This window comes from Podarcis gaigeae, assembly GCF_964106915.1.
Source record: "Podarcis gaigeae genome assembly, chromosome: 6".
Taxonomy (NCBI): domain Eukaryota; kingdom Metazoa; phylum Chordata; class Lepidosauria; order Squamata; family Lacertidae; genus Podarcis; species Podarcis gaigeae.
In genome coordinates, this window is record NC_139682.1 from 20,810,883 (window position 1) to 20,825,800 (window position 14,918).

The window sequence follows — 14,918 nt, forward strand, 5'->3', positions numbered from 1 at the left end:
TGCAAATAAAGGTGCCTTTTGCATACCAATCAGGTTAGCTCTTTTCAGAGAAGATGAATTTAGCTCCGTATTTATCTCACTAATAGTATTTGCAGCATTGCAGTCAGAAGCATCTTCTGCCTCCAATTTACATTATGCAAAGCAATTCATCTTTTCAAGTTGCAAATCCAAAAAGTGAACCATACGCTGCCTCCTGAGAGTAGAAAATACATTGTTTGAGCTGCCAATCCATATAAATTAGATTTATTCAGGGTGGGGTGTGGGGTGGGGTGGAAGAAAAGCTTAGATACTATAAACCACCCAGAGAATAATCACTCCAGAGCATGTGGGCACTGTAAATTCACTACTTAAAAGACAAATGTGACAGCTGACCAAGCACATGTTGCTTAATTTATGTCCACAAAATAATTATAAAAATGAAGAGATAGTGGATTTCCCCCACAAGCCGGGCTTAATTGACTAAATACGGTCATATTCTGAATGGTGGGTTAACTAGGCCACCCAAGTATCACTTTAAATGTACCATCATAACTAGCAAACTTTCGTTGTCCCAAATACAAGCATGACAAATGAAAATATGTAGAAAGGTACCAATGTTATTGTAGTCTAAAGCAGAAGATGGGCTAAGGTTAAGAGATGCTTGAGAATTCAGTTTTCTTGAACTCTGATATAAACTGAACTGATCCACACACTTACCGTATTTTTTGCTCTATAAGACTCAATTTTTCCCTCCTAAAAAGTAAGGGGAAATGTGTGTGTGTCTTATGGAGCGAATGCAGGCTGCGCAGCTATCCCAGAAGCCAGAACAGCAAGAGGGATCACTGCTTTCGCTGCGCAGTGATCCCTCTTGTTGTTCTGGCTTCTGGGATTCAGAATATTTCTTTTCTTGTTTTCCTCCTCCAAAAACTAGGTGTGTTTTGTGGTCTGGTGCATCTTATAGAGCGAAAAATACGGTATACACCCTCAGTTTAGAATTTTGTGGTATACTCAACATAGCGCTAAGGCGAATGTTCCATCAGTCAAAGGATTTCTCCTTGCACAACAGAACATTCTCCCCCTCCTCTGGTCTACACCCATCCTAAACCTTTTCTGAGTTTTCTCCCCAATCCTCCAGAGCAGATTCGGGGACAGCATGGAATGTGTAAGGGGGTTCCCCTTGCATGAGTGTAGAAAGTAGTTGAAAACTGAGCTTACAGTACAAGCCTAACCACATTTACTCAGAAGCAAGCCATATTAACTGCAACAGTGAGGTCTCTTTATTAATTTATTTTCAACAGTTTATATTCCACTTGACATTTTAGTCTCTAAGCATTGCCTATTCAGCTTAAAAAGATTGCTTCTTGCGTTGCCCACCCATTCTCATGCTTCCCAAATATTTTGACACAAAAAGTACCATTGGAAATGCATATTTAGAAAGAAAACACACACAAGCACATTTCAAATATGTATTTAAAAATGAATTTGTTGTGTGGATGTTAAATAATTTGCACGTTAGTATGGAAAACAGGACAAATTGGACTCCTAGGCGAACGTACGTAAAAGTGATATCGGCAGGAAAGAGACAGATTCACCCACGCCCTGCTGGCTGTTGTGTGCTGATGAACAAAGCAAGGCTTGCAAACCTTGCAGGGATTTCCATCGGTGTTGTGGTTCCCAGGGGTGTCTTTACCCTTTGGCGTAGTGGCGCAGTGAACCAGGGCTGTGGAGGGCACTAGGAGGAGAGTCTGGGGAGAGTCTGGGGAGGGGAGAGCGGGGAGGCAAGGCTGAGCGAGAACAGCTGGTCCAAGGTCATGCAATGAGCTTCTTGGCTGAGTGGGGATTTGACCCTGGGTCTTTGGTCCTAGCCCAACATTCTTAACTGCTATACTTCCCCGGCTCTCTTATTTGCTTAATCCTATTTTTTTTCCCATAAAGGAGAATTCTCCCCCTCCCCCTGTCCATTATATAGGACAACCTCCCCCACAATGCCAGTTTAACACATAACCTGAGGAAATGAAATATTACTTTTATAGAAGGATAACTTAACCAGAGTTGGATCACTGGCCTACCTAGCTCCATAGTGTCTACACGTTGATTTGATTTGAGTTTCCCTTGAAATGAGGCTGTATTTTAATGTTTTAATGTTGTATTTTAATCTTGTTTTTAAGTTGTATTTCAATCAATTTGTTTTTATATTGGGTGTTAGCCACCCTGAGCCCGGCCTTGGCTGGGGAGGGTGGGGTATGAATAAAATTTATTATTATTATTATTATTATTATTATTATTATTACACTGACTGACAACAGCCCTCTGGGATTTTTACACAGTCCTATCCCAGCATACCTGGAGATGCCAGGGACTGAACCGGGGACCTTCCGCATGTGAAGCAGATGCTCAGCCGCTGACACCAGTTCTAGACCACACATTTAAAGCACGTGGCTTCCTTGAGAGAATCCTGGGAACTATAGCTCAGTGAGTGGGAAGCTACAGTTTCTAGGATTCTCTAGGGGAAATCATCTGCTTTAAATGTGTGTTGAATGTATGATCATAGCTGTCAACTTACAGATTTGAAAATAAGGGACCAGCAGCCTCGGAAATAAGGGATCAGCAGCCAAAATAAGGGATTTTCTGGGCACAGGTATGTTCAACTTCTGAGCCCCTCCGAGCCAAAGGCAGAAAGCCCAGCCAGCAGCCAAACAAATCCTCAAGCGGTGGTTCCCACAGTGCAGCAACCCGGCAAAGGGGATGGATGCAGCAAGGAAAACCACTGTCACCTCTCCGCTGGGAAGTGCTGAGCAGAGGCGAGTCCCCAGGCAATGCGGCCGATTTGATCGGCACAAGGCATGTAAGCTCCACCCTCCATCGTTCTTAGACTTCGTATTGGGTGAGCAACGCAGCCAAGCAATACAGTTGGATCTTCCCTCCTCCCTGGCCGGTAGGGAGGGAGGGAGAGGAGCTGCTTCCTTTGAAACCTGGGAAATTTAAGGGACATCATCAATAAGGGACAGCAGCGGGACACGGCGCTGGGATAAGGGAGTTTCCTGCCAAATAAGGGATGGTTGACAGCTATGTGTATGATGTGGGAAATGGGGGGGAGGCGCTGGAGGGATCTTTGCACCGCAGCACCGCATATGCTTAAGACAACCCTGGTGGTTCCTTACAGTATTTTTCAGTGGCATAGCCTTACGGAAGGTAGTTTGCATTAGTACATGATACAGTGGCTTCATGCAACCCAAGGCTCAAGGCAAAGTTACTTAACTGCATGCAGGTCTGCCCTTCACTATGCACTCTCAGCGTGCATATAACTTCAATCAATAAGTCATTTTTGGTAGTTGTGTTGAGTGGCCAGACCTTTGGCTTTGGATGATGATTGGAGCACCATGCGACTAATGAGGGCGACCTTTGGCTTAGTGCAGGGAACTCTCCAGGTATTGGCACTCTCCAGATATTGTTGGCTTACAGGTTCCATCAGACTCAATCGTTGTGGCCAATGATCAGGGATGGCAGGAGTTTTGCTGCAACATCTGGAGGACACAACAATGGCACCATCTGGTGTCAGTGCGTAGGGCTGGCAGGTGGGTTCCAAATAGCATTACCGGTGATAAAATAGGTCCCTTTTCTTAACAAATATTTGGGTTTCCATGGTGTTTTATTTGGCACTGCTATAGTGAATGAGAACTTGCATACACTTAGGCAAGCATAGTCCTAAGTCAGCCTTTGGGAACCTGGCTCCCCCAGATGTTTGGGTCTACAATTCCCTTCAGCCCTAGCCAGAACCAGATGTTCTGGGAGGGGCGGATGGTCCAGAAAATCTGGAAGAAAGCTAGTATGCTGAAGGCTAACCTAGAAGATATGCTCTTGGGTTCAGGGTCCCTGCAGCTAGTGGCTTAAGCCAGACCAAGCAAAGTTTGATCAAGCAAAGTTCAAGCTCCTAATATTATACCAAGTCTAGCCTATCCTGTGGTCTCATAATATATATGACAATAGTAGAAGACATTGCCATACATTCTTGGCCCTGTTTGACCTGAAGAAGATTCTGAAGCCAATGGGTTGTTAGGGAACGTCCCAGTCTCAAAGGTTCCTTACTTTTCTTTCAGATGAAAGCTGGGGTTGTCATGATGCTTCCTAGTGAGCCAGGTTTCACAACCCAGATGTCACATATTTCGTCCTGTGTTATGTGACTGCAGCCATGGAACTTTCAAAAGATCCTGTTACCAGATCTTAAAAAGCTACAGAGTTTTTATGAATAAATAGATGCCGTCACTGAAACAATCGAGTGTTCTTTTATCACAGTGCAAACCTGTCCTCTGATTCTGCCCCGCTTCATTTTGAATGCAAAATAACAGACTCTAAAAGAGTTATATAGAATCCACCACTGAGCCAGAAAACCTGGACAAAAACAAAAGAAAACACATTTTGGATTTTGGACAATGGTGTGTAGTACATGCCTGTTTTGTTTAGTTTTTTAAAATCTCTTTGTAAGTTTATTCCTGCTCTGCTCTTTTGAGCAAACAGTGCTTATTCTTTCTCATTAATGATTCCAATGAAGTTATAGGACTTTTCTGCTTGGGATGTCACTCAGAATGGGCATGCCAAATGGATTAGAATCCATAGCAGCAAACATTCCACTGCAAAGCCAAAATGAGCCCAGCTCTTCCAATGTGAAATTAATGTCTTTAATCACCTCTGGCATTTGCAGAAGTAAAGACCATTGAGCAAGAAATTTATCACGCAGTCCATTTGCTTTAGAATCCAAGGGAAACATTACGAACATTGGGCCGTTTACCTACGATAAGCTAATTAATGCAAATACCACACATGTATTCCGTCCCATCTCTGTCGCTTTAGCTTGTTTGTTTTATGGGATTGAAATCCTACTTAATATGCATTTGCCTTGACAGTAAAACAACAGAGGTGGTGAAAGAAATGGAGGCACACTACCTGTTCCAAATCAACTTCGCAATGCCTGCTCCAGCACCTCTTATTTACAGCCAATTTTGAGCAGCTCATTAGTTATGCTGCATTGAGCTCCAAATGTCATCTCGGAATATGCAAACACTCTGCAATCTACAGAGGAAATGGTTTTGTGCCATGCAATCTCCCCCACCTCCCTGTTTTGTGAAGCACTTAGGAAATCCTTATCAAGGGCAGGAACAGTAAAATTTGGATGGGAGAGCAATAATCATTTGTACACCAGTGTCATGAACAAGAGTTGTCAAGCTTTAGAGAAGAACATTTTCTTGTTGTCCTAGGAGGTATAATTAGATATCTGGCTCATTGGATTATTGGGATGAAAACGTGGAGCAGGTATTTTTTTAAAAAATCATTCGTCTTTTCCTCTCTTAATCATACACAACTCTACTTCTATGTGATTATAACATTAAAAATAACTTAATATGCTATTAAGAATGATTTTCCAAAGCACTTTTACATAGCTTAAGTTTTGCCTGGGTTGAACTGAGGGCAATGTATTCTGGTTTCTTTAGCCTATAGCAGCTTTTGCCAACCTGATGCCCTCTCGATATTTTGGAACACAACTCCCATCAACCTTGACCATCTGGAGGGCACCAGGTTGGCAAAGACTGACCTATGGGGTTTTGCAAATTTGTTTCTCCTGGGTTGCTTCAACTGCAGCAGCAAAAAAATCATACATTTGGGGCACCTGTGGACAAATATAATTCAAAGCTTTGGACCTGAACAGTATTTCTCTCCCCCCGCTGGTTAGCTGCTAGAGCTTGCTATTAGACTGTTTTGTAGTTTCTTTTCACTGCACAGCACCTGGCACAAAAACACTGAGAGATCAAGGGGGGAAGTAAACGACGAGGACTGTAGTGTAGGATGGGAGAAAATTATTCCGCTAGGGTGACAGCTGGAAGCTTATTGTAATTTTTTTCTCTAAAGAATGGCACATTAATTAGACATTAGTAGAAACCAGCACTAAATGAAACTAAATGGATCATATAAGTATTAATAAAAGAACGTCCTGAAGATTAAGAGCTCACTATTTTCAGAGATTACAAGAACATTACACAATGGGGAAAAAGAATTATGCTTTTAAATGCAAACTTGCAAAGCACGCATTTCTCTTCTTTTCCGTGCAAGAAGAGTGCCACTTTTTCTGTGATCATGCATTTTTTAATTGGAGTATAGTATCTTTTTACACACGCCCCACAACTTACCCTAAGCACGCTTCAGCTCCATTTATACACTTCACACATTATCCAACCTCTGTATGTGTGTGTGTGTGTGTGTGTGTGTGTCTGTGTGTCTCTCTCCCACTCACAAACCCCATTCACAAACCATTCACAAACCTCTCTCCACCCTCACAAACCCCATTCAGATAAACATACACAATCCGTTCATATAAACACAGGAATCTGCCTTATGCCCAACAGACCTTTGGTCCACCTAGTCCAGTATTGTCCATACTCACTGGCAATGGCTCTCCAGGATTCCAGGCTCGGGGGATATTTCCAACCCTCCCTGGAGATGCCAGGGACTTGAACATGGGGCCTTCTGCATGCAAAACAGATGCTCTTACACTCAAAACAGATGCTCTCACACTTAGCCCTTCCCCACATTTGTATTCAGACAAATACATTCATTTGTTGCTTTGAATTCAAGGGAAGAGCAGGAAGGAATTCTACAGTCAGGTAAGCTGTTGACGGGGGGAGCAGAGAATCTGGGGAAACCAGGCCACTCTGCAAAAACTTGTTGTTGCCAAAAACTCAGGTAGAGAACAAGACCACTGCCCCTTAATGATTTTTCTGCTTGCATAGACTTCCTCTATGGTCTTCATTAGACTTCATTTGCATGCATACATCAATGGCAAAAGCTTGGCAACCCGGCAAGATGAACAGTGCTGCAACTGCTGATGCATGCCCCTTGTGGCTGCATTGTCCTCTAAAATCAAAGCGTATTTTTCCGCAGGTGAGGATAGTGCACCTGTACCTTGACATTTCCTATCCCCCTATCATACAAGTAAAGCTAAGTGCAGTTTCCCCTCTTCTGCACACTCAGAGAAATGAGCTGAGAAATAGGAGAAAGGTTGCTGCGCACTCCAAGCACCCTGGCACTCTGCTTTTAAAGGTAAAGGACCCCTGGACGGTTAGGTCCAGTCAAAGGTGACTATGAGGTTGCGGTGCTCATCTTGCTTTCAGGCCGAGGGAGCCGACGTTTGTCCACAGACAGCTTTCTGGGTCAGGTGGCCAGGATGACTAAACCGCTTCTGGCTCAAAAAAACAACACCATGACGGAAACCAGAGTGCACGGAAACACCGTTTGCCTTCCCGGCAGAGTGGTATCTATTTAGCTACTCGCACTGGTGTGCTTTCGAACTGCTAGGTTGGCAGGAGCTGGGACAGAGCAATGGGAGCTCACCCCGTTGCGAGGATTCGAACTGCCAACCTTCCGATCAGCAAGCCCAAGAGGTTTAGACCACAGCGCCACCCGCGTCCCACTGCTTTTAGCTGGATGCACACACACACACACACAGAGAGAGAGAGAGAGAGAGAGAGAGAGACCCGGCACCCTGGCCACCTAGCCCTTTTTAGACAACCAATCTGACTAGTTCATGCATGGGAAGAGGCAAGGTCTTGGTAGTAGATCCATCCTGCCTATGTGTGTACAGTTGTTCACATATAGAGGACTCTTTCCACATGATCAAGAAGTCCAAAGATGCATGCTGTAGGAGCCCTACACTTATAGAGTTGTATGCACACAGACCCTACAACAATATGTTATAGAACTACGGCTCCCATCATCCATGGCCCATGCCAGCTAAGGCTGATTAGAGTGGAAGTCTAGCAACATCAGGAGGTTCACAGGTTAGCCACCTCTGTTCCATACAGACCTTCAAGTAAACACATATAAATCAGGGGCAGCACCGGCAGCTGCGACCCCTCCACACCTGTGAATGTTGGAAGATTCAGGACAAATAAAAAAATGCAGAGTGGTAGGTGAAATGCTGGAGGAACTTTAGGCACAGCACTATCCTGGTCTTTTTTTGGGGGGGGGGCCTTTCTTCAGATCTGATCAGGCAAGAGCAAGTTGTGTGCAGAGCCTTTCCCGTGACATGCGCACGTATTAATTCAAAACACAAAAGAACATGGGAGAAGATTCTAAGAGTGCCCACATTAGAAGATTAAAAATGTGGCCTTCAGTTTCCTCTTTTTAACAGCCTCCCTTCTGTCACTCAAGCAAGGCATTAATGGCACGACAGCCTGCATTTTAAGACGTTTAGAGTAGCATGAGATGAGGGAAGAGAATTCAGGTTTAAGGTGACTTTCAGCAAAAGACGCGGCAACTCTGGATCCAGAATTGGCTCTGCAGCAAATGGCTGCTGACTATCTGCTTGCACTGTGCAGATTTTGCATTCCTGCTCCATTGTGAGGCAGAACCAGATGGTTCCATCAATCACAGCCTGGCAGGTGGACTTACTTACAAAACCGGGGGAAATGCCAACCGCCCTGACAGTACTGATGTTGTCCCATTTTCCTCACCCCCAGCTTAAAATCTATCACAGGTGAGAGTGATCAAAATCACATGCGAAGTCTGTATGCAACAAGCAGATCTGGCTGTGCATAACAAATTAAGGAAAATAGCTAGCGCAAAGCTCTGAATTGCCATTACTTTTGCTGCATGTATTTCTCCTTTTTGTTTGTGAAACAAATAAAATTAAATCAGAGGTTCTTATTCCAGTCAACTCCTTCCTTCCCCAAAGGTTCTTCTCTTGTGTAAAACATAAATACAGAAAGGCTTTATGTTACATAATATTGCTATTAATGCATTTATTTTTCTGAGCTTTACATGCAATAAAACTTGAAGCAATGTTCCAGGTTTTCCTAAAATTATAGATATTTATGTACTCTTCTTTTCCTGGTGATGATGATGTACCTGTCAGAAGACTCACAAACTAAATCAGCCACCCCCAACCTGGTACCCTTCAGGTATTTGGGGCTATAATTTCCATATGCCTCAGTCAGGATGGTAACAGCTGTATTTAAATGGGGCTCTTTTTAGTGCAAATGCAAGTTATGTTTAGATCCTGCTGTCAAGCCACAGTACATATGTCTACACACATTAATTGAACACGCAGAAAGGGTTGAAGAGCAAGACAGAAATGTATGAAATCTGGAGCACAGAGAGGTTTGCTAGTCACTCCCCTTTACACAAAGAATCCTGGGGTCTGCAAGTTTAGGAAGCTGGAAATCCCTAAGAAAGAAATCTTATGACCTATACCTTCCAAGTGCCCTAGAAAGAAATGGGACGTTGTGTTTTTTCATGCAAGATCTCAGCAGCCATTTTGGGTGCCACACTCTTGCTCTGAAAAAGCACTTTTGGAGGGCCTGTGATCTTGCACAGTGCCCAAAAATGTGTGTTCGAGAAGCAAAACATTCAACAGCATGGAACTCCTGCCAAACTGCAATAGCCAAGATTCTCTGTGGGAGCCATGACACTGATATAAATGAATGTAAATTGGTAGATTATGAGTGTAAATTGGTAGACAGCAGATACATCACCTTGCCAACAAAGGTCCGTATAGTTAAAGCTATGGTTTTCCCAGTGGTGATGTATGGAAGTGAGAGCTGGAACATAAAGAAGGCTGATCGCCGAAGAATTAATGCTTTTGAATTATGGTGCTGGAGGAGACTCTTGAGAGTCCCATGGACTACAAGAAGATCAAACCTATCCATTCTTAAGGAAATCAGCCCTGAATGCTCACTGGAAGGACAGATCCTGAAGCTGAGGCTCCAATACTTTGGCCACCTCATGAGAAGAGAAGACTCCCTGGAAAAGACCCTGATGTTGGGAAAGATGGAGGGCACAAGGAGAAGGGGACAACAGAGGATGAGATGGTTGGATAGTGTTCTCAAGGCTACCAGCATGAGTTTGACCAAACTGCGAGAGGCAGTGGAAGACAGGAGTGCCTGGCGTGCTCTGGTCCATGGGGTCACAAAGAGGCAGTAACGACTAAACAACTAAACAACAACAAATTGGTAGATACTCAAAGAAGAGTCCCATGAACATAAATCAGGGTAAAGTGTTTTCAGGATTGTCCTTGTTATTTTTCTATGCTCAACACTATGACCACTTCTACAGGGATAAGCATGTACTGTGACTTAGGAGCAAAACATTTACTCATCCAGGTCCTCTGAGGGAGTGCTGCCAAAGTCAACTTGCAATGAACACTGGCCATTTTGTCTCCCCATCCATGACCAAGTAGGCTCACACCTCTGGATGTTCCATCCAGAAATTATGCTCTTGGCTTCAGCTGTCCCCTTCAGGAAAAATATATTAGCATTGAAGTGTTGATCTAAAGGCCTGACAACTCTTTTAGGTGTGAAGGTGGAACTTTGCCAACCCACATTTTCTGTTTCTTCTTTAACATAAACAGTTGCCTTGAAGTGCTCCAGGCTCATTCAATGAACAAATGGACCTGTTTATATAAAACAGGCTCCGTGAAAATTTCCACATGATTCAAAAGACCTTTTTTTAAAAAAAGCCTTTAACTTTTGCTCACAGATTCAGAAATATGAAGGCAAGACATAGGGTTTGGTTTAATTTAGGGTCACATATTGAGTAATCACTAGATCAGCCTTTGCCAACCTGGAAGTCTCAGATTGTTTTGGACAGCAAGTCCCCTCAGCCCCAGCCAGAAGAAAAATGGACTCTTATTGACCAGAGGCCTTATTGATAAGCCCTCTTCACAGAGTTGACTCTGTGAAAGGGAAGCAGGACCACATCTGTTGGCCATACCTCCTGCAGCCCATGATGCTGCCAGATATCTAAATGCTGCATATGAGTTCTGAAAGGCCTATGAACCATCTTCCTCCAACCTGGAGCTCTCCGTATCAGTTATCATTGGCAGTGCTGAGTGGGGCTGATAGGAGCCGCGGTCCAAAACATCTTGAGATGATCAAGCTGTCAGGAGCTCGTCCTACTCTTGAGTAGGACCCTGGCAGAGACACATGCCCAACTGGCATGTTCCCTCCCTCCTGGTCGATCGGGAGCTTCAAAAGCTTTCTTCTGCCCAAACATCACATCGACCGATGCCAACGGACATAGGCACACTTAGGGATCCGCAGAGTCTTCGCAGCTTGTGCAACAGACCTCAGCAACTCAGCATTTTGGCTAATCTACTTTATTTACATATAAACACACACAGAGAGCACTGCAACATGGCTCCCTCTCTCTCTAGCATCAGACAACAAAGAGAAAAAGAACAAAGGACAATAGTCCCACTTCACGGAAGACAGTAACACAAACATCCTGTCTCCATCGCTTCCCACTTTGGGGAGTCAAAACATACACCATCATGTGAAATACAACAATCCCATGACTGCAATCACGGAGCAGGAATTCTAACGCAAGCTGGGGGAGGCTGGCTAATCACATACACATGTACCCAGGTAGGCGGCCTCCACAGTCACTTGCAGACTCACTGTTAAGACCATGCTCATGGAAGACAATCTTACTCGGCTAAGAGTGATCACCAAAGAAGGAAGACATGGCCAGGAGCTAGGATTTCCACCTTTGGTTGGGCAAAATATGGGCAGCTCGGGCAAAATAAAAGACAGGTTTGGGAGGGGATGGGGGGGGGACACACACTTTCGTGACACCAAATTCTCCTGCCCTTTGTGGAGGGGGGTTCCTCACATTGGGCGTCCTGCCTCCCTCACCACCTGGGCTCCGCTATTCCCCTCGACTCATGTAGACGGGCAGGAGCCAGGAGTAGATGGCTGGCTCCTATGGGCGACTTGAGCTGCAGCTCCAGCCTCTTGCCCATGCTGGCATTGGAAGAGCCTCAAGCATGGAGGAGGGAGGTGTAGAGGACAGGGCAGGGCAGTGGAGGAGTCCAAGCAACGGCGGACCTGCACCATGCTAGACCAGCAGGACACAGCTGAGAAGGAGCACTAGCAAAAGGGCAGGAAGGATGGCTGAGGGAGGGAGTGAAAGGAAGTCGCTCCTTCTTCCTTCTCTCTATTGTCACCCATGCCAGGCTAGGCTGAAGTCTTGTGTATGTAGCAACATTGCATGTAAGTTCCCCTTCCCAGTCATTGTGCTGAATTCACAGATGTTGGAGCTGCAGCTGAAAGAATCAGCAGGTGTGGTCAGCCCTTCATGTACTGAAGCCTGTAAAGGTGACTTTTTGAAGGGGGCTTTACTGTTTCAAAAAGCACTTCTACTGGAAGAAGATAAAGTTCCCGCAAAGCATGTTCTCCTTCATGGAGAGCACGTGTTGTGGTGGGGGCTGGCAAGACACCCCATAGTTGTGGGGCGGGATAATTATGTCATTGGCCACTGTTGTGATTGGGCTTCCCTTGTTGTTGGGGAGAAGTTAATGTTGCCATTTTGTGATTGACAGCCAGCAATGCTAAAGGTCCCTGCATGCAGCATTGAGCTTCCTCTTTTCGCTGCGAGCATCGGATTGCCCGCCCTCCCTCCCTATATTTAGGGCTGTTCGTGTTCACCTTGCTATGCCTGTCATGGGGTCGTCTGATCTTGGGACAGGGGCCCGGTAGGAATTTTGTCCATTTGGCTGATTGGCTGGTGCCATTTGGTTTTTGCCTACTGCGTAGCAAATCGTCACAACTTGTAAGGTTGTGGTTAGGCATTGGGTTTTGGTTTGGTTGGTCGAGGGGCATGGATTGGCTGTGCCTGCCCCTCTAATGCTGCTGCTGCAAAGGTATTCTGTTAAAGGAATACAGTGGCTCACCATTGCTTTTGTCCAAACCCTGTCAAGGGGCTAGGGCCACGCAAGAGCCCCTGGGTGCATTTGGGGAGGGCTGAAGGCAGGTTCCCTGCTCAGTCGCTATCCCCAAAATATATTCCCCTTTCTGACTTTCGTGGGTGTGCGAAATGTCAGTCTGTCCCCACCGGGGTCAGATAGTCGCAACCAATACCTAAGCAACCATTCACATTTTCTGTATTTTAATAAAGTTGTGGCCAAAATTATGCCAAAAACCTTAAACAAAAATCCTGTGTGAAGTTTGTGTTATTTGGGGTGGCTTGGGGACCTCGACACGCAACCAAGCATCTTGGCAACAAACAAATGGTGGCAAAAGAAATAAAAAAAATAGTGAAGTATCATTTAGGCAGTATTTTGGGGAAATCCCTTTAACCGTGAACAGTGGGCTGAAATGAAATTATTTCATTGTTTCAAACCTTTTTGTATCATGTGTAATATTATATGGGGGGAAAGTATTACCATTAATCTAAAACCTGTGTGCTTGTTTTTAGCAACAGTATTCTCATCTAGCTCATCTAGCTAACAAACGTATCTGGAAACCAAGCACTCTCCAGCGTATAACATAAAGCCCACCATGATAAGGCCTTGTCCACAGCCTTTGTCAAAAAACACAAGTGGAAAAAGCGATGAAGAAGGTGTAAAGAAAGACAACAGGGGGAAAATTCCAGAGCAAATGTCAGTGACTTAAGAGAAGCACAGGGAAAAGTTCTGAGGCAGTTCTTAAAGTGTAGGCGGGACAAAATCATGCAAATATCTGGAGGCGATGAGTTCCAAAGATAAGGGGCTGCCAAAGAAAAATTATGGAGGCAAAAAAAAAATATCAGATGTAATCTTCAGTCTAATTCAGAGATTGGTATCAGAAGAATGCAGAGTTCTGGAATAAGAATAAAGAGAAATTAAAGAATGAACATTCAGGGAAATAACCAGCTGGGTTTATGCTGCACATCCTAAATTGAATCCACTCGCTCTATTTTGGTTTGTTGCTATGTGATTCTATTTTAAGTAAGGGGCAAAAATGTTGGAATTCCATTTTGGTCAGCAAACCCTTGTGTTTACATATAAGAGTTTACATGGCTGACAAATAGAGATGGGGATAAATTCAATTCATTTTGCTTTTAAAGGCAAACTTACTGGATATGTATATTTCAAAACAATATGCAAACTGAGACACAGCCATAGTTTGAAATCCACACCTCTCTGAATTTTGCAGTTCAGTTCTCCAGCCAAGCAATGTGTTCAAAAATGCATATAGTAGAGCAAAGGGTGCATATACAGTAAGTGCATATATGCATGAGACCAAAATACAAAAATGCATTATATAAGGGGAAATTGCCTTTCAAAAATGTCCATATTAGGAAAAATTGCTTAGGAAAATGTGTGTATTACAAGAACATCACACCAAAATGCTGATGAAATTTCATGAGTACTTCTAAAAAGAAAACTGCTAGCTGTTGTGAAAATGTGGAAAACAACTACTCAGAAGTAAGTGCCGCTGAGTTCAATGGGACTTACTCCTAGGAAAGGATGTATAGGATTGCAGACTTACTAATTCATAAGCATTGTGTAAGTTCATTAGAAGGATGAGATGATCAATCAATTTCCAGTCCCCTGCAGTGTGTGTCATCTCCAAGGGATGATACACAATGGGAGCAGAGGATTTAAGAAAGAGCATACACTGGGACTAGGCAAGAATCCATGTTCCCCAACCAGATTTTTTGCTGATGCTATTAGAAAATGTAGAATATATGAAAGATGCACTCAGTGCAAGATTAAACCAGAAAGGCCTTCACCCTCAATGAATGTCAAACTCTGTCCCTTGATGGAACTTCTGTGCATAGGCTTTATAAAGAAGGACTCAGACAACAAGGCTACTCAAACTATTCTAATGGTCACAGAACATTTCTCCCAGTATACTCAAGCATGCATCCAACAAAGCAAGAACTAAGCTGGCATTTTATGGGGAAATGTTATTAGTCACCATGAATTTCATCAGAGAATACACAGTGATGGAGTAGCCAGGTTTACTGACTCAGAGCTAAAGAAAGAACTGCACAATCTGTGTGGAACTAGGGCTGTGTTCACTCACTGCATATCCAGTGCTGAGTTTTTAACGTGTTCACACAATATTATCCAAGATACATATATATTGTTCACTTTGTTTTTTTAAAAAACCCAACACTGCTGCTTG